The sequence below is a fragment of the Rhinoderma darwinii genome, chromosome 1, assembly GCF_050947455.1.
Source record: "Rhinoderma darwinii isolate aRhiDar2 chromosome 1, aRhiDar2.hap1, whole genome shotgun sequence".
NCBI classification, from domain to species: Eukaryota; Metazoa; Chordata; class Amphibia; order Anura; family Rhinodermatidae; genus Rhinoderma; species Rhinoderma darwinii.
In genome coordinates this window covers 253,346,345-253,371,361 of record NC_134687.1, presented here as the reverse complement: position 1 = coordinate 253,371,361, position 25,017 = coordinate 253,346,345, and positions in this window count along the sequence as shown.

Sequence of the window (25,017 nt, the reverse complement as noted above, 5' to 3'; positions counted from 1 at the left end):
CCATTGCTTCGTTCTTCCACGGAAGACTCGGAGGTACCTATGCAACTCTGGGCCTCCGTGTCCCCCCAACAACGCCAGAGAGTTCCGCAAGAAGAATGGTCTCTGCTTCTACTGTGGGGATGACAAGCATCAAGGGAACAACTGTCCTAGGTGTAAGAATAAGCAGCCGGAAAAGCTTCCGCGCCTAAGTGATCATCGGGGAGGTCACTTGGGCGCACAGGTATTTCCCGTAAATATGAAACGTAATAAAATCTTGCTTCCCTTCCAGGTCTCTTTTGGTGGTAGGTCTGCTACCGGCAGTGCCTTCGTGGATTCAGGGTCTTCTGCTAATATCATGTCTGTGGAATTTGCTATGTCTCTAGCTATGCCTTTGATTGATTTGCCTAAACCTGTCCCGGTAGTGGGTATCGACTCCACTCTTCTTGCTAATGGTTATTTTACTCAGCATACCCCTGTTTTTGAACTCCTTGTTGGCTCCATGCATTTGGAGCAGTGCTCTGTACTGTTAATGCAGGGATTATCATCCGATTTGGTTTTAGGCCTTCCCTTGTTGCAGTTGCATAATCCCACGTTTGACTGGAATACTGGGGATCTTACCAAATGGGGTAATGAATGCTTGACGTCATGTTTTTCTGATAATTCCATTTCTCCCCCTGAGGAGGTGAACACGCTACCTGAGTTTGTTCAGGACTTCGCTGATGTTTTCTTTAAGGAGGCCTCCGAAGTGTTACCTCCTCATAGAGAATACGATTGTGCAATCGATTTGGTACCAGGAGCTAAGCTCCCTAAGGGTAGGATATTTAATCTCTCTTGTCCCGAACGTGAAGCCATGAGAGAGTATATCCAGGAATGCCTGGCCAAGGGTTACATTCGCCCCTCTACTTCTCCGGTAGGTGCTGGCTTCTTCTTCGTAGGGAAGAAGGATGGTGGTCTTAGGCCATGCATTGACTACCGAAACTTGAATAAGGTCACTGTGAGGAAGCAGTATCCCCTTCCTTTGATTCCTGATCTCTTTAATCAGGTTCAGGGGGCCCAATGGTTCTCTAAGTTTGATCTACGGGGGGCTTATAACCTTATCCGCATCAAAGAGGGGGATGAGTGGAAGACTGCGTTTAACACGCCAGAAGGTCATTTCGAATACCTCGTCATGCCCTTTGGGTTGTGTAATGCTCCCGCGGTCTTCCAGAATTTCATAAATGAGATTTTAAGAGACTACCTGGGGGTATTTCTTGTACTGTACCTTGATGACATACTCGTGTTTTCCAAGGACTGTTCCTCCCACATTGAGCATGTCAGGAAGGTGCTCCAGGTCCTTCGGGAAAACAAACTGTTTGCGAAGACCGAAAAATGTGTGTTTGGGGTGCAGGAGATACCCTTTTTGGGTCAAATCCTCACTCCTCATGAATTCCGCACGAACCCCGCCAAGGTCCAGGCTGTGGCGGAATGGGTTCAACCTGCCTCCCTGAAGGCGTTACAGTGCTTCCTGGGGTTTGCTAATTATTACAGGAGATTTATTGCTAACTTCTCGGTCATCGCTAAGCCTCTTACGGATCTCACTCGCAAAGGTGCTGATCTCCTCCACTGGCCTCCTGAGGCTGTCCAGGCTTTTGAGGTCCTTAAGAAGTGCTTTATCTCGGCCCTGGTGCTGGTTCAGCCCAACCAAATGGAGCCATTTATCGTGGAGGTTGACGCGTCCGAGGTGGGAGTGGGGGCTGTCTTGTCCCAGGGTACCAGGTCCCTCACCCATCTCTGTCCCAGTGCCTACTTCTCCAGGAAGTTTTCGCCCACTGAGAGTAACTATGATATTGGCAACCGCGAACTCTTAGCCATTAAATGGGCATTTGAAGAGTGGCGCCACTTCCTGGAGGGGGCTAGGCACCAGGTAACGGTCCTTACCGACCACAGGAATCTGGTTTTCCTAGAATCTGCCCGGAGGCTAAACCCGAGACAAGCTCAATGGGCGTTATTTTTTACCAGATTCAACTTTTTGGTTACCTATAGGGCTGGGTCTAAAAATATTAAGGCTGATGCACTGTCGCGTAGCTTCATGGCCAGCCCTCCTTCGGAGAAAGATCCTGCTTGTATTTTGCCTCCAAGTATAATCATTTCCTCTCTTGATTCTGATTTAGTCTCTGACATTGCAGCTGATCAAGGTTCAGCTCCCGGGAACCTTCCTGAGAACAAGCTGTTTGTTCCCCTGCAATTCCGGCTAAGGGTACTTAGGGAGAATCATGACTCCGCACTATCTGGTCATCCTGGCATCCTGGGTACAAAGCACCTCATTGCCAGAAACTATTGGTGGCCTGGGTTGCCTAAAGACGTTAAGGCCTACGTTGCCGCTTGTGAAGTTTGTGCTAGGTCCAAGACTCCAAGGTCCCGACCAGCGGGCTTACTTCATTCTTTGCCCATTCCCCAGAGACCTTGGACCCATATCTCCATGGATTTTATCACCGATTTGCCTCCATCTCAAGGCAAGTCGGTGGTGGGGGTTGTAGTAGACTGCTTCAGTAAGATGTGCCACTTTGTGCCCCTCAAGAAACTACCCAATGCCAAGACGTTAGCTACCTTGTTTGTCAAACACATCCTGCGTCTCCATGGGGTCCCTGTCAATATTGTTTCTGACAGAGGGGTACAATTTGCTTCATTGTTTTGTAGAGCCTTCTGTAAAAAGTTGGGGATTGATCTGTCCTTCTCCTCTGCCTTCCATCCTGAAACTAATGGCCAAACTGAGAGGACTAATCAGTCTCTAGAACAATATTTAAGGTGTTTTATCTCTGACTGTCAATATGATTGGGTCTCATTCATTCCCCTCGCCGAATTTTCCCTTAATAACCGGGTCAGTAACTCGTCAGGGGTCTCCCCTTTTTCTGTAATTTTGGGTTTAATCCACGGTTCTCCTCCGTTTCACCTGGTAGTTCCAACAATCCCGAGGTAGAGGTCGTTCATCGGGAACTGTGCACAGTCTGGGCCCAGGTTCAGAAGAACCTAGAGGCGTCCCAGAGCATACAAAAAACTCAGGCAGATAGAAGACGTTCTGCTAACCCCTTGTTTATGGTCGGGGATCTTGTGTGGCTATCGTCAAAAAATTTGCGCCTTAAAGTCCCGTCCAAGAAGTTTGCTCCCCGGTTTATAGGGCCGTACAAGGTCATTGAAGTCCTCAATCCTGTCTCCTTCCGACTGGAGTTGCCCCCATTTTTTCGAGTACACGACGTGTTTCATGCCTCCCTCCTTAAACGCTGCTCCCCGTCCTTGGCTCCCTCGAGGGAATCTCCGGTCCCTGTTCTCACCCCTGAGGGGGTAGAATTCGAGGTGGCCAAGATTGTGGACAGCAGGATGGTCCAAGGCTCCCTCCAGTACCTGGTCCATTGGAGAGGATACTGGCCTGAGGACAGGACGTGGGTACCCGCCCGGGATGTTCACGCTGGGATATTGGTCAGGAGGTTCCACCTTCGTTTCCCCATTAAACCAGGTCCACTTAGAAAGGTTCCGGTGGCCCCTCATAAGAGGGGGGGGTACTGTAAAGGATCTGCCAGGCACAGCTTCTGTATCAACGCCCATAGATAATCAGTCTGCACCTGCTTCTATGTCTGTGAGACAGACTCCATCTTCCACCACTCAGGATGGCAGGCTTAGGAGTGGGAGAGCCTATCACAGCCTGGCCAGACGGAGCTATCTCCCACCCTCTGTCTATGAATACCTGCCTTTCCTGTTCCTCCTTGCTTGTGATTCTTCTCTGTTGGTTTCCTGGCCCTGCTGCAGCTTCTTGAACTATTTGTCCCTGCTTCGTATTGACCCTGGCTTGCTGACTTCTCTCCTGATCTGCGTTTGGTACCTCGTGCTCTCCTGGTTTGACTCGGCTTGTTCACTACTCTCCTGCTCTGCGTTTGGCACCTCATACTCTCCTGGTTTGACTCTGCTCGTTTACTACTCTTGTTGCTCACGGTGTTGCCGTGGGCAACTTCCCCGTTTCCCTTTGGTTCTGTGTTCCCTTGTCTGGTTGTCTGTCGTGCACTTATTGAGTGTAGGGACCGTCGCCCAGTTGTACCCCGTCGCCTAGGGCGGGTCGTTGCAAGTAGGCAGGGACTGAGTGGCGGGTAGATTAGGGCTCACTTGTCTGTTTCCCAATCCCTGTCATTACACTTGTAGTGGTGACAGCACCACCAATAAGGTATGCTGCAAGAAGATCGTAAACGCATATTAACCCGTATAAAATCATACTTATCATATCATACTAATATATAAAAGACAAGCCGTGTTGCCAACGTCCAGGGCCGGACTGGCCATCTGGCAGTTCTGGCAAATGCCAGATGGGCCGGTGAACAGTGGGCCGCCTACTGGCCGCCCAAATGATAAGTGTCGATGGCCTACCATCCAGGTGAGCTTCTGGTCTCAGGCGGCAAGGCACAGCATATGTAAGTGGGCGGCACAGCAGCTAAGAACTGCTGTCTGGCTCCCATAGCAGCTGAAGTCTGTGCTGCTATCTAACAAAACTCCCTGTGCTACTTTAACCCCTTCCCGCCGCAAACCTTTTTCAGATTTTCATTTTCGTTTTTTCCTCCCCACCTTCCAAAAGCCATAACGTCTTTCTTTTTCTGTCAATATAGTACTATGAGGGCTTGATTTTTGCGGGACGAGTATTAGTTTTTTGTAGCACCATTTATTTTGCCATATAATGTACTAAGAAATGGGAAAAAAATATTTGTGGGGTAGAAAATGAAAAAAAACAGCGATTCCTCCATGGTTTTTTGCACGCTGTTTTTATGGAATTCCTTGTTCAATTAAAACAACATGTTAACTTTATTCTGTGGGTCAATACGATTACGGCGATACCAAATATATATAGTTTTTTTCTATATTTTACTACTTTTACAAGTAAAAACCTAAGTGTAAAAAAAGAAAATTTATTTTGTGTCGCCAAATTCCGAGAGCCATAACTTTTTTATTTTTCCGTTGATTAAGTGGTATGAGGGCTTATTTTTTGCGGGATAAGTTGTAGTTTTTAATAATACCATTTTGGTGTACATGCGACGGTTTGATCACTTTTTATTTAATTTTTTGTGGGAGATTAGGTGACCAAAAAATAGAGATATTGGCGTTTAGATTTTTTTTTTTTTACGACATTCACTGTGCGGGTTAAATAATGATATATTGTAATAGTTCAGACTTTTACGGAATCGTCGATACAATTATGTTTATTTATTAATTGTTTTACTAGGCACTAGGGTGAAAATGGGAAAAGGTTTTTTTTTTTTACTTTTAATATGGTTTTTTTTTACACAAAAAAACAACTTTATTTAACTAATTTTTACTTTTTTTATTAGTCCCCCTAGGAGACTTCAACCAGCGATTGTTAGATTGCTTGCACAATATACTGCAATAATGCATACCTCCCAACTTTTGAATTCGGAAAAGAGGGACATTTTAAGCCACGCCCCCTAACCATGCCCAATATCAACACATCAAATCACGGCCAGATCCTTCTGCAAATAACACTCGCAAATTCTCACTGCGGATCTCTAGACTGTCTGGATATCACAGATATTACTGTATATTTCAGCTTATATTGTCTTTGTGTTACTTTTTCTAACTTGGGTATAACATTTGCTCATCACGGCGGCAACAGCTGCAGGACAAACCAAAAGGCTGAGAACAATGAAAGTCAAGAAGGAGACCCTGTGGTTGATGACTTTTCAGTTGACAGGTAGCAGAGTTACATGATGGGGATTTTATTTTTCCAGTTGTGTAAGTCTGCTACCGGTCAATGGAAAAATCATCCACCAGAGCCCCCCTGTAGATAGCTCCAGATACAGCCCCCCTGTACATAGCGCCAGACACCCCTGTACATAGCTCCAGATACAGCCCCCCTGTAGATAACTCCAGAGACAGCCCCCCTGTAGATAGCTCCACACTCAACCCCCCTGTAGATAGCTCTAGATACAGCCTCCCTGTAGATAGCTCCAGATACAGCCCCCGTGTAGATAGCGCCACACACAGCCCCCCTGTAGATAGCTCCAGACACAGCTCCACCGTACATAGCGCCAGATACAGCCCCCTGTAGATAACGCCACACACAGCCCCCTGTATATAGTGGCAGACACAGACCCCTATAGATAGCTCCAGATACAGCCCCCCTGTAGATAGCGCCACACACAGCCCCCTGCAGATAGCTCCAGAAACAGCCCCCCTGTAGATAGATAGCTCCAGAAACAGCCCCCCTGTAGAAAGATAGCTCCACACACAGCCCCCTGTAGATAGCGCCAGACACAGGCCCCTTGTAGATAGTTCGAGACACAGCCCTCCTGTAGATAGCGACAGACACAGCCCCCCTGTAGATAGCACCACACACAACCCCCCTGTAGATAGCGCCAGACACAGCCCCCCTGTAGATAGCGGCAGACACAGCTCCCCTGTAGATAGCGCCAGACACAGACCCCCTGTAGATAGCGCCAGACACAGCCCCCCTGTAGATAGCTCTAGATACAGCCTCCCTGTAGATAGCTCCAGATACAGCCCCCGTGTAGATAGCGCCAAACACAGCCCCCCTGTAGATAGCTCCAGACACAGCCCCCCTGTAGATAGCTCCAGACACAGCTCCCCTGTACATAGCGCCAGATACAGCCCCCTGTACATAGCGCCAGATACAGCCCCCTGTAGATAACGCCACACACAGCCCCCTATAGATAGCTCCAGATACAGCCCCCCTGTAGATAGCGCCACACACAGCCCCCCTGCAGATAGCTCCAGAAACAGCCCCCCTGTAGATAGATAGCTCCAGAAACAGCCCCCCTGTAGAAAGATAGCTCCACACACAGCCCCCTGTAGATAGCGCCAGACACAGCCCCCCTGTAGATAGCTTCAGACACAGCCCCCCTGTAGATAGCGCCACACACAACCCCTCTGTAGATAGCGCCAGACACAGCCCCCCTGTAGATAGCGGCAGACACAGCTCCCCTGTAGATAGCGCCAGACACAGACCCCCTGTAGATAGCGCCAGACACAGCCCCCCTGTACATAGCACCACACACAGCCCCCCTGTAGATAGTGCCAGACACAGCCCCCCTGTAGATAGCGGAAAGATACAGCCCCCCTGTAGATAGCTCCACACACAGCCCCCCTGTAGATAGCTCCAGATACAGCCCCCCTGTAGATAGCTCCAGACACAGCTCCCTGTAAATAGCTCCAGATACAGCGCCCCTGTAGATAGCGCCACACACAGCCCCCCTGTAGATAGCGCCAGATACAGCCCCCCTGTAAATAGCTCCACACACAGTCCCCCTGTAGGTGCCACATTGCCGCCAGAGCGGAGAGCGGTAGAGGTAGCCGGCCCTACTGCTACCACTCTCCGCTTTGCTTTTGACGTCACTCACCGTCAGAAGTCAGGAGTCTTGCAGCGGCGTTCTCACTGGTGTCTATGCAGTGTAACTCTGGGCTTAATAGGTGGCAGACACAGCTCCCCTGTAGATAGCGCCAGACACAGACCCCCTGTAGATAGCGCCAGACACAGCCCCCCTGTAGATAGCTCTAGATACAGCCTCCCTGTAGATAGCTCCAGATACAGCCCCCGTGTAGATAGCGCCAAACACAGCCCCCCTGTAGATAGCTCCAGACACAGCCCCCCTGTAGATAGCTCCAGACACAGCTCCCCTGTACATAGCGCCAGATACAGCCCCCTGTACATAGCGCCAGATACAGCCCCCTGTAGATAACGCCACACACAGCCCCCTATAGATAGCTCCAGATACAGCCCCCCTGTAGATAGCGCCACACACAGCCCCCCTGCAGATAGCTCCAGAAACAGCCCCCCTGTAGATAGATAGCTCCAGAAACAGCCCCCCTGTAGAAAGATAGCTCCACACACAGCCCCCTGTAGATAGCGCCAGACACAGCCCCCCTGTAGATAGCTTCAGACACAGCCCCCCTGTAGATAGCGCCACACACAACCCCTCTGTAGATAGCGCCAGACACAGCCCCCCTGTAGATAGCGGCAGACACAGCTCCCCTGTAGATAGCGCCAGACACAGACCCCCTGTAGATAGCGCCAGACACAGCCCCCCTGTACATAGCACCACACACAGCCCCCCTGTAGATAGTGCCAGACACAGCCCCCCTGTAGATAGCGGAAAGATACAGCCCCCCTGTAGATAGCTCCACACACAGCCCCCCTGTAGATAGCTCCAGATACAGCCCCCCTGTAGATAGCTCCAGACACAGCTCCCTGTAAATAGCTCCAGATACAGCGCCCCTGTAGATAGCGCCACACACAGCCCCCCTGTAGATAGCGCCAGATACAGCCCCCCTGTAAATAGCTCCACACACAGTCCCCCTGTAGGTGCCACATTGCCGCCAGAGCGGAGAGCGGTAGAGGTAGCCGGCCCTACTGCTACCACTCTCCGCTTTGCTTTTGACGTCACTCACCGTCAGAAGTCAGGAGTCTTGCAGCGGCGTTCTCACTGGTGTCTATGCAGTGTAACTCTGGGCTTAATAGGTGGCAGGGCTTAATAGGTGCACAAAGATGGCGGACCTGGGGGCCTTCAGTAGGCCCCCAGGCAGCCATAGCAACCATCGCCCCCCGCAATTGCGTTGCGGTGGGCGAGATGAGCTGTTAGAGTGGATCGCCCCCTCTTTCTAACTATTTAAATGCTGCGGTCGCTATTGACCTAAATGCTGCGGTCTTCACTTTGACATACAGAGCGATGCCGCTCGTTACTCTGAAGTGTCGGCTGTAACAAACAGCCGACACCCGCATCGTATGGAGCCGGTTCACTCCGTGAGCCCGCTCCATACTTCCCCTACCCGACTTTGGCGTATGGATATGTCAAATGTCGGGAAGGGGTTAAAATCTCCCCCTCCAGTTCCCCTTCCCTACTCTTCACATAACCTCTCCTTCTCCTCTTGCTGCTGTCCGGACGTGAGGGAGGGAGAGGGAGGGGGAGGGGAGGTTGTCTGTGCGCACTGTGTCGGGCTGTGAGCAGGAAGAATGAGGCTCTCACCCCATCAAGCTGCTGAACTCTCTTCACAATTAGGGTATGTGCACACAACCTCTTTCAGACGTAATGGAGGCATTTTACGCCTCGAATTACGCCTGAAAAGACGGCTCCAATACGTCGGCAAACATCTGCCCATTGCTTGCAATGGGTCTTACGATGTTCTGTGCAGACGAGCTGCCATTTTACGCGTCACTGTCAAAAGACGGCGCGTAAAATTACGGCAGCGTCAAAGAAGTGCAGGACACTTCTTGGGACGTAATTGGAGCCGTTTTTCATTGACTCCAATGAAGAACAGCTCCAATTACATCCGTAAAAAGACGCCGCGAAAAACGCGAGTACATGCAATAACGTCTGAAATTCAGGAGCTGTTTTCTCCTGAAAACAGCTCCGTAATTTCAGACATAATTGGCGTTGTCGTGTGCACATACCCTTAGGGCACGTCCAGACGTGGCGGAAGTGCCGGCGCAGTTTTCAATGGAGTTGCAAAATTACGCAATGAAATCCGCAGATGTTATGTGTGTTGTGTTACGGATTGCTTTCACGAACAGGATATTTCATCATTCTGGCTGGATCTATGTGTTTTGAGGTCTATAGCAAGACTGAGATGGAATGTTTTAAAAGAGAGCAGGATGTACTCTTCACCTGAATCCGCAACGACTAATCCGCAGCATTTTACTTCACATTTTAGGCAAAGGCGCAACAGAATCTGCAACGCAGATTATGTGCGGCATTGATGCGGACAGTGTCTGCAGAATTCTGCAACGTCTGAACATGCCCTTATACTACATAAAAAATAAGTGCATGTGTGTTTACAATGTGTACTTTATATGTGTATAATGTGTACATATAATGTGCATGTTTGTGTGTGTCTGTGATGTGTACATGTGTGTGTGTATATATATATATATATATGTATATATATGTATAGTGTGTGTGATGTGTACGTGTGTGCATATATATATTTATATATATATATATATATATATATATTGTGAAACAGTGACAGGTAAAGTCATTGAGGGAAGGTACATTTCCCCTAGAATAAAGTCATATGTATCCTAGGCTACAGGGAATGAGTATTTTTTGCAATAAAAAGCTCTAGCTTTCCAATCTCGGCTTAAAGGGAATGTGTTGCCAGAAAAACATGTTTTTTTTTTTTTAATTCAACATTTAGTGTGTGGGTGATTAAACATTGTTCAAATTTTTTTTATTTTTTTCACGAGTCAGGAAATATTATAAATTAATTCTAATTTATAATATTTACCATTTCTGGTCACTAGATGGAGCTATTCCCAAAATTGAAGCATTGCAAAATTGGGTAAAAAGCCCTCGCTCTAGTGAGCTCTCAGCATCCCCCCCCTCCTTTATCCTGGCTAGTGCCGGGATAAACGAGGGGTTTGAACGGTGAAACCTCCTACACTGTGTGTCGCCATTTTTTTAGCTAACACACAGTGTAGTAGGTTTACATACAGTAGTAAACACACACAAACACAAACATACATTGAAATCTCTTACCTGCTCCTGCCGCCGCGGCTCCCTCCGGCCCGTCCGCTCCGTCTGCTGCCGCTGGTCCAAGTGCACAAGTCCGGAAGCCGCGACCGGAAGTAGTAATATTACTGTCCGGCCGCGACTTCCGGTCCACAGGAAAATGGCGCCGGACGGCGCCAATTTCAAATTGGACTGTGTGGGAGCGGCGCATGCGCAGTTCCCACACAGACGCCGTACACACAAGTGAATGGGACGGGAGCCGTTCGCAGTCCCTATGGGACTGTGGCTGCCGTATTCCATGTCTGTATGTGTCGTTAATCGACACATACAGAAATGGAACAAAAAATGGCAGCCCCCATAGGGAAGAAAAAGTGTAAAAATAAGAAAAAGTAAAACACAAACACACAAATAAATATAAATGTTTTTAATAAAGCACTAACATCTTTAACATATAAAAAAATAATTTGTGATGACACTGTTCCTTTAAGGAAAAGCCGGAAAAAGGGCCTGGAGTTGGATTGGGAAAGAGCAGGGCGGGTTCCCCAATCCCTAGTCCATCTCTGTTTGTAGGACAAGGCTGCTGCTCAATTAGCTGCACCTGCAGCCTGTGTATAAAAAGGTGCAGACACAGTGTGTGTCAGTCTCAACCCTGACTCAGACTGGAGACTACTAAGGCTGGAGTAGCCTGTATTCTATGTGAGTAAAGACCTGTGTTACTTTGTGTCCAGTGCCTGGTAGGAAGGCACTTGGTATAGTTAGATAATATCTTGTTTAGTTAGTGCTCAGACGAGCAGGATTTATTTTGTATTTTGCCTTGTTGTACAAGAGGCTGTTTCTTTGACAAGAATAAAACACAGGCCAAGCCCTGTTATGAACTTTAATGCACGGTGTCCCTGTCTCTGGCTACTAAGAAACCGCTGTACCAACCTCTCCTGATGCTAAACCCTCACAATATATATATATATATATATATATATATATAGTGTGTGTGTGTGATGTGTACATGTGTATATATAGTGTGTCATGTGTGTGTGTGTATTTATATATAGTGTGTGTGTGTATATATATATATATATATATATAATGTGTGTATTTATAAATATATATGTATATATATAGTGTGTGTGTATATATATGTGTTTGTGTGTGTATATGTGTATATATATATAGTGTGTGTGTGTGCGTATATAAAGAGTGTGCTTATATATAGTGTGTGTATATAAAGAGTGTGCTGATATATAGTGTGTGTGCATATATATATATATATATATATATATATATATAGTGTGTGTACATATATATAGTGTTTGATGTGTGTGTATATATATATATATATATATATATACAAAAAAGAGAATGTGAAGCAGCACTCAAAGTGAAGTCCACACGTATTGGAATTGCTGTAGAAAATTTCTGCACCAACTCCACAGAAACTAGCAGAAATTCCGATGCGGAAAAACAGCACAATTTCCTGTGTTTATTGCTGCAGAAAATGGTGAGTATTTTGCTGCGTTTTTCAAAATGACGGGAGATGGTGACATCTCTAATAAAAAACGCAGCAATTCTATACACTTTCCACAGCGGGGATTGACATGCTGCGGTACGAAAAATACGTACCGCAGGTCAATCTCTGGTCAAAAATTTTATGCAGAGTGTGGATGGGATTTGATAAATCTCACCCACTTTGCTGCTACCGTATTCTGCTGCGTATTTTCCGTCCGCAATTCCGGATGGAATATACGCAGCAATTCCATTACATGTGGACAAGCCTTAAAGAGGCTCTGTCACCAGATTTTGCAACCCCTATCTGCTATTGCAGCAGATCGGCGCTGCAATGTAGATTACAGTAACGTTTTTATTTTTAAAAAACAAGCATTTTTGGCCAAGTTATGACCATTTTTGTAGTTATGCAAATGAGGCTTGCAAAAGTCCAAGTGGGTGTGTTTAAAAGTAAAAGTCCAAGTGGGCGTGTATTATGTGCGTACATCGGGGCGTTTTTAATACTTTTACTAGCTGGGCGTTCTGATGAGAAGTATCATCCACTTCTCTTCAGAACGCCCAGCTTCTGGCAGTGCAGATCTGTGACGTCACTCACAGGTCCTGCGTCGTGTCGGACACATCGGCACCAGAGGCTACAGTTGATTCTGCAGCAGCATCAGCGTTTGCAGGTAAGTAGCTACATCGACTTACCTGCTAACGCCGATGCTGCTGCAGAATCATCGGTAGCCTCTGGTGCCGATGTGTCCTCGCTCGTCTGACACGATGCAGGACCTGTGAGTGACGTCACAGCGTGATCTGGCAGAAGCTGGGCGTTCTGAAGAGAAGTGGATGATACTTCTCATCAGAACGCCCAGCTAGTAAAAGTATTAAAAACGCACCGATGTACGCACATAATACACGCCCACTTGGACTTTTACTTTTAAACACACCCACTTGGACTTTTGCAAGCCTCATTTCCATAACTACAAAAATGGTCATAACTTGGCCAAAAATGCTCGTTTTTTAAAAATAAAAACGTTACTGTAATCTACATTGCAGCGCCTATCTGCTGCAATAGCAGATAGGGGTTGCAAAATCTGGTGACAGAGCCTCTTTAACACAGTAGCAGCAGAGTGGATGAGATTTGAACAAATCTCATCCACACGCTGTGTAAATGATAAGCGGAAAAAACGCTCAGAAATTTACCTGCGTTGCGGTTTTTTAATCCGCAGCATGTCAATTGTATTTGCGTAAATGCTGCTTATTTGTTTCGGGTTTTCCCCATTTAATTCAATGGGCACTACCTACAGGGGACACTGTGGCGCTATCTACACGGGCACTGTGTGTGGCAGTATCTACAGTGACGGATAAAATCTACAGTGACGGATAAAATCCCCACTAATGTGTTACTAGGAACCGATCTGGGACGTTTAGTCTCCAGATATATTTCTTCAGACCTCGAGGAGGACTCTAGCGTACTTGCTGCCCCATGTGTGTCACCATGTGTGTCACCGCAGGTAGTATATGATAATAATGAAACTGTCAATACCATGGAATGTGATGACCCTGTGTCCAGCAATGTTATAGAATTACATAATGTTACTGTGCTTAGTGATGACCTAGACTCATCTAACAATGCATTGGATATAGACTGTATAACTAGCAATGATGTAGGATGTGATGATTGTATAGCGTCAGATAATGATTTGTGTGGAGATTTAGTAGCGGGAAACATCATAAATATGCATGAAATCCCTGTCACCTCCACACACGCACCAGTTCACCAAGACTGGGAGAACGTTGTGTCCATTTCTTCTGTAACATGCAGTCAGGGCGCCTGTAACACAAACCTGTGTCTGGGTTCCGGGCCCCCTACTGTGTCTGCTACAGAGGAAGCAGGGACAGCTGACAGCCCGCAGCCAGAGGCAGAAGTTAGTCAGAATGTGTTGTTATCAGCAAGTACAGACGCAGAATGTCAGTTGTTTCAGACGGCCCTATGCACTGACGATGGTGTGCAGAAGCTGCGACAGCTGGCTGATCGGACACCAGAGGAGGGGGACACTGAAAAAATAACCTGGGACCAGGGGGGGCGGTATAGACAAAGTATCTCCACTGACCCCCAGCAGGATGTATTAAAAGACAGGCAACTAGTGGTGCCACGTCAGTTCAGGGAACAACTCCTGCGGGTGGCTCATGAGATACCACTAGCTGGTCACCTAGGGATAAGTAAAACTAAAAGTCGTTTGAAACACAACTTTAAGGGTATGTTCACACGATGAGAGGCATTTACGTGTGAAAAGACAGACTGTTTACAGCTGCCTCGTTTCACACGTAAATGCTCCTCCTCGTAATTTACGAGGCGTCTGTGACGCTCGTAAATCTTGAGCTGTGCTTCATTGAGTTCAATGAAGAACAGCTCAAATTACGTTGCAAAGAAGTGCCCTGCACTTCTTTGCCGAGGCAGTCAATTTACGTGTCGTCGTTTGACAGCTGTCAAACGACGACGCGTAAATTACAGGTCGTCTGCACAATACGTCGGCAAACCCATTCAAATGAATGGGCAGATGTTTGCCGACGTATTGCAGCCCTATTTTCAGACGTAAAACGAGGCATAATACGCCTCGTTTACGTCTGAAAATAGGTCATGTGAACCCAGCCTTACTGGCCTGGCCTGGGGAATGATGTGACAGATTACTGCCGTTCCTTTATTGAGTGCCAAAGGATGGGGAAGTCGGGACCTGTGCACCGGGCCCCCCTCATTCCTTTGCCCATAATTGATGAGCCTTTTCGACGGATCGCTGTGGATCTGGTAGGGCCCTTGGCCATACCCAGCAGTTCTGGAAAGCGCTTTATCCTGACGGTAGTGGATTATGCCACACGTTACCCAGAAGCCATAGCATTATCCACCATCAGGGCTGATAAGGTAGCAGACGCCCTTCTCACCATATTTTCACATGTAGGATTTCCCAGGGAGATGCTCACAGATCAGGGGACCCAGTTTATGTCTAATTTGATGCAGTGCCTCTGTAAGAAAATACAGGTGCAACACCTGGTGGCCAGCCCTTACCATCCTCAGACTAATGGTCTGTGTGAAAGGTTTAATGGGACCCTCAAGCAGATGCTACGAATGCTTGTGGAGTCCCAAGGGTGAGACTTGGAGCATTATCTCCCACACCTATTTGCTTACAGAGAGGTACCGCAGGCATCAACCGGTTTCTCACCCTTTGAGCTCCTGTATGGGAGGAGGGTACGGGAACCCCTAGATCTCATGAAAGAAGCATGGGAGGGAGAATTGGTTACACCAGAGGTCCCTGTGATTGATTATGTCCTGAAATTCAGAGAGAGGATGCAGGAACTGACAGGCCTAGTACATGAGAACATGGTGCAGGCACATGACTTGCCTAAGTAGAGTCGTGTGTTAATGAACCTTCCACTTATCCCTTCCTTTTCCCACCCCTACCTCTGAGAAAAAGACACGTGACAACCGAGGTTGGATGTGAAATGGCCACAGCAGCCGTTTATTAATTTACATATTTTATAAAATGCAATTTGATCCGAAACATTCGGATAACTAATTAGGAATCCAACCAGAGAATTCCTCCTATAATTCACATGACCCAACATGGGTCAGAATCATAAATAACAATTAATATTAATCAGAGCAGGGGAAGTCCTTGAAGCCATTTTTAGATATGCTTTACCTCGAGTTAGCCATCTGCAACCACCACCAACACATTACCTCCAGCCGTAAACAAGCTCGGAGGCACCGCTCACCTCTGCAGATGGCTCCAACCACCAGAAGACCACTTCAAAGGGATAATACCCTATGAAGTCTTCAAACCATACCCCCGATGCGACCCCCCCACCATTTCGTACTGACTGACCTCAAGGACTCCCCCCGCCACCGCGAAACAGGCCTTGACCACCTTAAGCCTGTGAGTTCCGCCACACCACCACCGCCCTTTCAATTCCTTCTGCTAGCGCCAGGCTCCACAAATCAATCCCAACCTCGGTCAAATGAACCCCATCACTCCTCCAGTAATTCCCTACTCCTGACTCCAAATCCCTGTGCCTCACACAAATGCCCCCATTCTTGGCCACGAAACGGGACACCACCCGATTTACTTTTATGCAAGCCTTATTAACCCTCTCCACCGACCTAGCTTGCCGCCAATGCTTCCTTGGAACAATGTCAGACCAAACAATCACTAATCCGGGATAAGAAACCCACAAACACAACAGATCATGTTTGATATCCCGCACCAACTCCCGAAAGGGGCGAACTCCCAAATAATTTCCCCCCACGTGCAACACCAGGACTTCCGGAACCCTATCCAGCCGAGATGTATGTCTGAAACTCTGCCAACACCCCACTCCACAACATACCTCTAAATCCCAGCCAATGCAAAACCGCGTCCTGCCGCGGAATGCGCAGCTGGCGACCGTCAGTGCGGACGTCCGCCCTCAAAGCCCCCCAATGCACGTAAGAGTGGCCAAACAACCACACAAGACATGGAAGCTGATCTGAAATGGAAAAGAAAATTAAATACAAGAACACACACTTTTAACACCCAATAAAAACATGACTCATAACAAATGCGGGCGCACGTAGGACCTAAACCTGTTGGACTCCCAACGGCCAATGCGCCGCACCCCCTCGTCGTCCAACCCCCAGCGCCCCGCCTCAGTTGCTGTGCCAATCCTAAAGGAGTGAGATGAGTAAGGGCCCGCCGCGACCCCGACCGCCGCCAAGCATTTTTTAAATACTGCGCCAAATTGATATCTGGAAAAAAACTACCCATCCTCGTGACGTAGCAACGGCAACTCGGGCGACCCCACCTGTGGTTTAAAAGCACGCATTCAAATGACCGGGCACATCGCCGATCCCGGGAGGGCAAACAAAACTATACGCTTTCCTTTGCCGATTTGGTCAGTTTTTGACTGCCGCAACCAGACCTCGAGTCTATCCCCATACAGACCCACCTCCTCCAGTCTCAACTCCCCTGCCCGCTTGGTACTAGGTGAAACCAGCTCGCCAATTCTAAGTGCACCAAAAGACGCTAAAGAAAATGCTAACTGGAATAACTCAACCTCGGACGAAGAACGACAGACAGACACTAGCGATATGCCCAAAGAAACGAGGAGAGCAAAAGACACGGGCCGTCTACAATCTGCTTCGAACCTACCTCGACGCAGACCCTTTAAAGCTTGCCCCACTAAAAATTCCTTTGACGCATCCCGAAAGCCTCGCAACTTGAAACCAAAAGCCAGCGCGGACACGAAACGATTGACCTTTGCCACCGAAAACCCCGCCTCCCAGGCGTCCCCCAACCAATTCAAAAGTGCCACCAACCTGTCTTGGTCCGTGCTGACGTTACCCAACTCTCTTACCCACTCCTCCCACTGCTTCCAACAAGCAGAATAAGCACTCCATGTCGTACGTGCCAATGACCTTTCCACCAAACGCTCTACGGGACCGAAACCAGATCCCAGAGATGTTCCGGACAAACCAAACCGAGACCCTCCGCTCCCGGTGCCAATTGACGAGATCGATCCCACTGCGAGCGAGAAAGAGCATCAGCAATACAATTCCGTACCCCCGGCACATGCACCGCCACCACCCACGCGTTCAAAGACAAACACACCAAAACTAAATGTCGCAACAACTGAACTACCGGGGGAGAGGATGCAGTGATGTTATTAATGGCCAGCACCACCCCCATGTTGTCTCAGTAAAAACGAACCTTCTTATCCCTGAGCCGGTCCCCCCAAATGGTTGCCACAACCACGATAGGGAACAGCTCGAGCAGAGCCAGATTCCGCGTGTGTCCACTGGACACCCAGCTAGCCGGCCAATTACCTGCGCACCAAGGACCACCCCCGTATGCACCAAACCCACCTGCCCCAGCCGCATCTGTAAAAATGTTCAAGTCACTCGTATCCTGCGCTGGAGCCATCCATAGAGATCGGCCATTATACTGACCAAGAAAATCATCCCAAACCTGCAGATCAGCCCGATGCTCTTCCTTGAGCCGTACAAAGTGATGTGGCGCACGAACCCCCGTCGCTGCCGCCAAACGTCTACTAAAAACCATCCCCATCGGCATAATCCGGCACGCGAAATTCAACTTCCCCAGCAGAGACTGGAGATCGCGCAACGTCATCTTCTTCAACCTACAAGCCCGCCGTACCTCCTGACTCAATGACCCTAGCTTATCCGCAGGAAGTCGACACTCCATTGCCACCGAATCAATTTCAATTCCTAAAAATGGTAGATAACGGGCCTTCAGTCTTTTCTGGCGCCAAGGGGATCCCAAAATCCTTTGCAAACTTCTGCAATGAATAAAGCAAATTACCGCAAATAGGTGAACCCCCCGGGCCGACGCACAAAAAATCATCCAGGTAATGTATCAAAGAATCGACCCCGGCTACGCCCTTCGTCACCCATTCCACGAAGCTACTAAATGCCTCAAAATACGCGCAAGAAAGGGAACACCCCATCGGAAGACACCTATCCACATAAAAAGCCCCATTCCAAAAACAACCCAACAACCGTTGGCTCTCTGGATGAACCGGCAACAACCGGAAAGCCGCCTCAATGTCGGTTTTTGCTAACAGCGCGCCTGGCCCCGCAGCGCGAACTAGCCCCACCGCCTTGTCGAATGATGTGTACACTACGGAGCACAACTCGTGGTCAATCCCATCATTCACCGACGAGCCCTTGGGAAAAGATAAATGCTGAATTAAACAAAATTTTTGGGGTTCTCGCTTTGGCACAATACCCAATGGGGACACCACTAAATCCTTTATTGGCGGATCAACAAAAGGCCCCGCCATGCGGCCCAACGAAACTTCTTTAAACAGTTTTTCCGACACGACCTTGGAATGCAAGTAAGCCGACTTAAGATTGCGCCGCGCCGCGTCGCCGGAACCTCATAAGGAGGCGGAGGAATAATGAAACCAACACGAAAACCTTCATAAATTAACTTGGCCGCAACCCCATCTGGATACTCATTTAGATACGGGACCATCCTTTCCACCCTCACCGGCGACAACCCCTTGACCAGCCGAGGAGGACTGGTTCCCTGACCGCTTTTTTCGCATACATTTTGCAGCCCCGTGGGATGAACCATTACATTCTGAACACACGTGCTTGAACTTACACGTGGCCCCGAACTTACACTGGCCATAATTAAATTACACGTGGCCCCGAACTTACACTGGCCATAATTAAATTGCCAGCAGAATCCCAGTTTTGCCCCTGAACCTTGCCCGGCCTGGCTAGACTGACCTCCTTGGCCAACGCTCCCGGGAAAGGACTGCTTCACCGGAGCCGTAACCCTCAACCAAAGCGCAATATCCTTCTGATCCCACCGAATCGCCGTCCGAACCGCCTTCCGCTGTCGGAATTGCTCATCGTACCTTAACCAGGCCTGACCCCCGTATGCCCTATGGGCCTCCCCGATGGCATCAAAATAGCAAAATAACGCCGAGCAATTTTCCGGCGCCTTCTCTCTGATCACGCTGGCTAGAATGGCAAACGCTTGCGACCAATTGACGAACGTCTGCGGGATAAGCCTATACCGCCGACGTTCCTCTTCCTCCTTCTTACTCTCGTCCCGCTTGCCTTTATCCAAATTGAATTTCACAAGCGGCAGAAGAGAAAAAATCTCCACATACTCGTCCTTCCAGATCCGCTCGCGGACCTCCTGTTTTAGGTGTGCCCCTAACGGACCCTCGAAGCATACATACACCTCGCCACAAGCACGATCATCAATTCGCACCCGATCGCCCTCTTTTTGCGCCTCGGTCTGCACGGATACCGCGACCGCCTCCTTAGACGCCGCCAACCCTTCCACAATCCCGGGACGCGACTGTAACGATCCAACCTCACGCGGACCTTCCCAAACTACCGCCGGTGACCCCGCCGTAACTACCGGCGCCGCAGCCCTATCTAGGCGCCCGACCAACTCCCGCAAGCAACCCACTAAATCCGCTAAGCCAACGCCGTCGCACCCGACCGCGCCGCTACCGGCAGCCGATGCCACGCTTGCTGCCCCCCCACGACACCCGACATAAAAATCGCTGGAAACGGCAAAGAAGGAGTTACGCACTCACCAGGCTGCCCAGGCGCTGTGTTCCCGTCAGCCGGACAATCCTGACCTCGCCGAAACTCGTCCAATTCGCCATCCTCCAGATCCTCTCTCGTTGACGAATGGCTATCCCACCGACATCTCCTACACGGGGACAAAGACGTGCTGACAGATGGGCCGGCCAATTGCCGCCCGACTGCAGGGACCCAGACTTCCGACCGGACCTGTTGCCTCGTCGCCGCTGATGCTCTAGGCGTCCTCCTTGAAAGTCTTGAGGAAGCCTGCCCCCTGGCCGGAACATCACCATGCGGGGCGGCCGTAGGCTGTTCCCTGGTTCTTGCATCCGATAGAGGAAGGGTGACAGGGAGCCCGGCCTGCGACTCCCTGTTTACCGCCGGACCTCGTCGCGGCTGGGGATTCCTGCCAGGGCGCAGGGCCTGGGAAGAGGCGGCCCTCCCAGCTGCCGGGCCTGCAGCGTCCTTTGAAGGGCTCCCCCTGCGATGCCGTGTCCACGGGACCACCTCCGGCTGAGGCGTTCTGGAGGGCGGAAACGCCGGGAGCGACGGGGAGACCCGGCCTGAGCCACCGTTGCCCCCGACGACGCTCTCTGTTTCATGCGAGCAGGAGCACGGGTTTCCAACTCCCCCCCCCCCCCCTCCCCGCCGCCACAGTACTAGCACTAGGGAGGGGGCCGGGGGAGGGGAGCCTGTCCCCCTGAGCAACTGACCTCGAGCGCCGGGCCTGACGTGGAGGTGATTCAGCCCCCGGGATCCTGGACAGTGCAGCCACGGTCTCCTCTAACCACCCGGGACCGTGGAATGCAGCTGCCGCACGCAGCTGCTCAAGCATGCCGACCTCCGACATGGTAGGTAAGCACGGAGCGGGACAGCAGAGGGAGCTTATGAATATGTGTGCTTCTCCTCCCGCTGCTTCCGGCTCAATGCCGAAAACAGCGGGAAGACTGGTAACGTCTCCCCTGACTCCTCCCTACCCCTCTTCTACCTCCCCCTGCATCTCCCTCTTGCTTAACCCTTTCCCTACTAGGTCCTGTCATGGAGGCTTCCCTTGAAGCCCTGCGTGCTGCGTCCAGCCTCGTCTGGCAAGTCAGAAAAGGTGGTATGATAGAAATTCCAGAGAGAGAGTGTATGCGGTGGGTCAGAAGGTATGGGTACTGGTCCCTATGACCCAAAACACACTCCAGGCGGCATGGGAAGGCCCATATCCCATTCATCAACGCCTCAACGATGTGGACTATGTAGTCACGATCGATCATGTTCGCAAGAAACACAAAGTTTTTCATGTGAATATCATAAAGGCGCATTATGACCGGGATATGTGCACGCTACCAGTCTGCAGTTTGCCAGAGGATGGGGAAAGTGAAACACTGATGGATTTAGTGGCTTCAGCAAAGGAGATAGGATCCATTGAGGATGCTTTAGTTAATTCACAGCTATCTGAGGGTCAGAAGTCCCAGCTGCAGGAGGTACTTAACCCGTTCCTTGCCACTTTTGCAGGGAGACCTGGGAGAACTCCGTTAGCAACTCACCATGTAGACACGGGAGATCACCAACCTGTTAGGCAAGCAGCTTATAGAGTTTCCCTAGAAGTGAGGGCTGACATGAAGAAGGAAATAGAGGAAATGTTAGGGCTGGGCGTGATCCAGGAGTCTCCAAGTGCCTGGGCATCACCTGTAGTGCTCGTCCCCAAAAAGGACAAGACAACACGATTTTGCGTGGACTACAGGAAGTTGAATACCATCACTGTGTTTGATGCGTATCCAATGCCCCACATAGATGAGCTTTTGGATCAGCTAGCGAGTGCCGGGTACCTAACAATCATGGATTTAAGTCGGGGGTATTGGCAAATCCTTATGTCCATGGAGGCACAGGAGAGGTCCGCCTTCATCACCCCCTTTGGGCTCTATAAGTCCAAGCTAATGCCCTTTGGTATGAAAAATGCTCCTGCCACATTCCAGCGCTTGGTGAACAAGCTGTTAGAGAAGTTTGAAGGGTTTGCTATCACTTACCTGGATGACATTGCTGTGTTCAGTCAGACCTGGCAGGACCACCTGACCCACCTGTCGCAGGTGCTCAGGGGTATCCAGGATGCAGGACTGACCATCAAGCCTGGAAAGTGTCAGATAGGCATGACCGAAGTGCAGTACCTCGGGCACAAGGTGGGTGGAGGGACACTAAAGCCAGAGCCAGGGAAGGTAGATGCAATTTCCGCCTGGCCCACTCCTAAGACCAAAAAACTGGTTATGTCCTTTTTTGGGGACAGCAAGATACTATAGAAAGATTGTTCCTAACTATAGTTCCCTAGCAAAACCTTTGACAGACCTCACAAAGACGAAACAGCCTCAAATAGTTAATTGGACTGCCGACTGCGAGAGTTCTCTGTCAGCTTTAAAAGCTGCCCTTGCTAGCTCCCCAGTTTTGCAAAGCCTGGATTTCACTCGTAAGTTTGTGGTGCAGACTGACGCCAGTGCCTATGGACTAGGCGCAGTGCTCAGCCAGTTAAATACAGAAGGGCATGAACATCCAATAATGTATTTGAGCAGAAAGCTTCTACCGTGGGAGGTGGCCTATGCCACTGTAGAGAAGGAATGTTTGGCCATTGTATGGGCCTTGCAAATATTACAGGCATACCTCTATGGGTGCAGATTTATTGTAGTGACTCACCACAACCCACTTAGATGGTTGCACAGGGTGGCATGTGATAACGGGAAGCTGCTGAGATGGAGTTTAGCCTTGCAATAATATGATTTCACTATCCAGCACAAAAAGGGCAGTGAGCATGGCAACGCAGATGGGTTATCGCGCTAGGGGGAAGCTGTGGAGATCGGCTTGGGATATTGATGGCTATATCAATGATCCCATGCCATGTCTAAAGGGGGAGGTGTGGTGTTCTAGGTAATATCATCAAAAGTAGGTTATTAGGAGGTCAGTTCATAACTCCTTCTGACACAGAAGATACATCTGATTTACATAAGAAATGCAGATCTTTGGCCATCAAAGGACATCCACTGTCTGACAAATGTTTAATTGGCCCTTTCCTCACCAAGGTGCGAAATGTGTTGATTAAGAATTTGTCACCACGGCCTGTATCTAGCCTTAGATAGCATTCTCACCTAGGGCTGGAGGTAATTGCCCACACATCTTGACCAAACATCTAAAGCTATGCAAACGGATGCCTGTGGTGTGGCTGCCATGTGGACAAGGTAAGCATAGGCCATTGTTACATGTTTCAAAGAAAATATGAGACATCGAGACAAACCCCATCATAATTGATATTTGTAGTGACCCACATAGCTAGTTATGATCAGGGGAAATAGCCCTCATATATATGTCAAATTCACATCACTACACCTAGAGGAACTACCTGAAAATGGCTGTTGGCTAAAAACATGGGCCTATTACATGGTGTTTGATATGCCCGGGTTGGTAAATGTCTGCACAGGTGAATGCAGGTAATATTATATTTCTAGGGGATTCCTGCAAGAACACATGCCCATTTTTATGTTTCTCTATAGAAATACAACTGCGTAATGGGAGGAGTACGCTTCATTATCATATGAACAGCCTCCTCTCAGTGACATCACCAGCTAGGGGACTGGGGGCAAAAAACTGGGTTTAAAATGCCAGGAGAAGTGAAGGGCAGTGTCAGTTGTTGGTGATCCATATCTCGGTTGGCGTGACTGCCCATATTTTCAGCTGCCCCCACAGCCAGGATATCACTGCTGTACATCAGTCAGGTTTTGTTCTGTTTCTTTTATCCCTTTTATTTTCATAAGCTGTTTGAATGCATTGTAACTGTATGTATATTTTTCATCTTTTAATCTGACAACAATTTTGTGTATTGCACTGCACTATTGTGTATTAAATTTGAAATATTTATAAGTCTCTTCCTTGTAGTCTTACAGAACTTAATCTTCCGAAGGTGAGGAACGTTACCTGTATTTTATGTTCCATTTAGATAACCTGTGTTATTGCATCTGGTGAAAAGGGAATATGGAGACGTAGGCCCCTATTGCCTAGATAAGTATAGGTGGTGGTAGCATACTGTGGTATAAATTATTGGGGTGTTGGAAACCTATGTGAGCAATTTAGCATAATCCTGTCATCTAGAAGAGGTGGGCGTGGATTTATGTGGTAAATGAATAAGCTCAGTAGTGTAGTTCACCCCTGTGACGTGACCTGAGATCGGCGATCGTCACACACGGTGATAACTCTGAGTACAGATAATGTAGTATATGCTACCTGCAGTCCTATGTAATTCCACACAAATAATGTAGATGTTATCTGCAGTTCTATGTAACACAACAGATAACACACAGTGATAACTCTCATAGTACAGATAATGTAGTAGTTGTTATCTGCAGTCCTATGTAACAACACTGATAACACAGTGATAACTTTTTGGGCACAGAGTCACATAGACACACAGAGAAGTATAGACACACACAGAGACATATAGAGGCACAAACAGCAGACAGATTCTCCATCAAGCACTTCAGGCAGGGTGGGCTGTGGGCGGAGAGTCCTTCTCTCCTCTTGCTGCCTCTGCTCCGGTCTCCTCCGTGTGAGTAACCAATATGCCCTAAGTCTGAGACACTCCCACTTTTCTTGGATTGGCTACAGCTGATAACATGAGCAGTTCTGTCCAATTCATGAACAGGGGGCTTGTCTTACACTCCGTCTGAGAAGCACTGGTGTAGCCACCCCACCCCACCACCCCTGCTCTGTGAGTCAGGTCACAATTTATTTACAAAAAAAAAACAAAACGATCTTGCAGCCGCCCCTCCCTGCTGGACGACCTAGGCACTGCACCCCCAAGTGCCTAGTGGTAAATATGGGCCAGCCTTTTGTTTGGCCCCTGGCTGCCATTATAACCGATCGACAACCCGCAATTGTGTTGCTGGTTGTCTATGTACTGACAAAGGTATCCCCTCCCTATGTCAAACAGCTTAG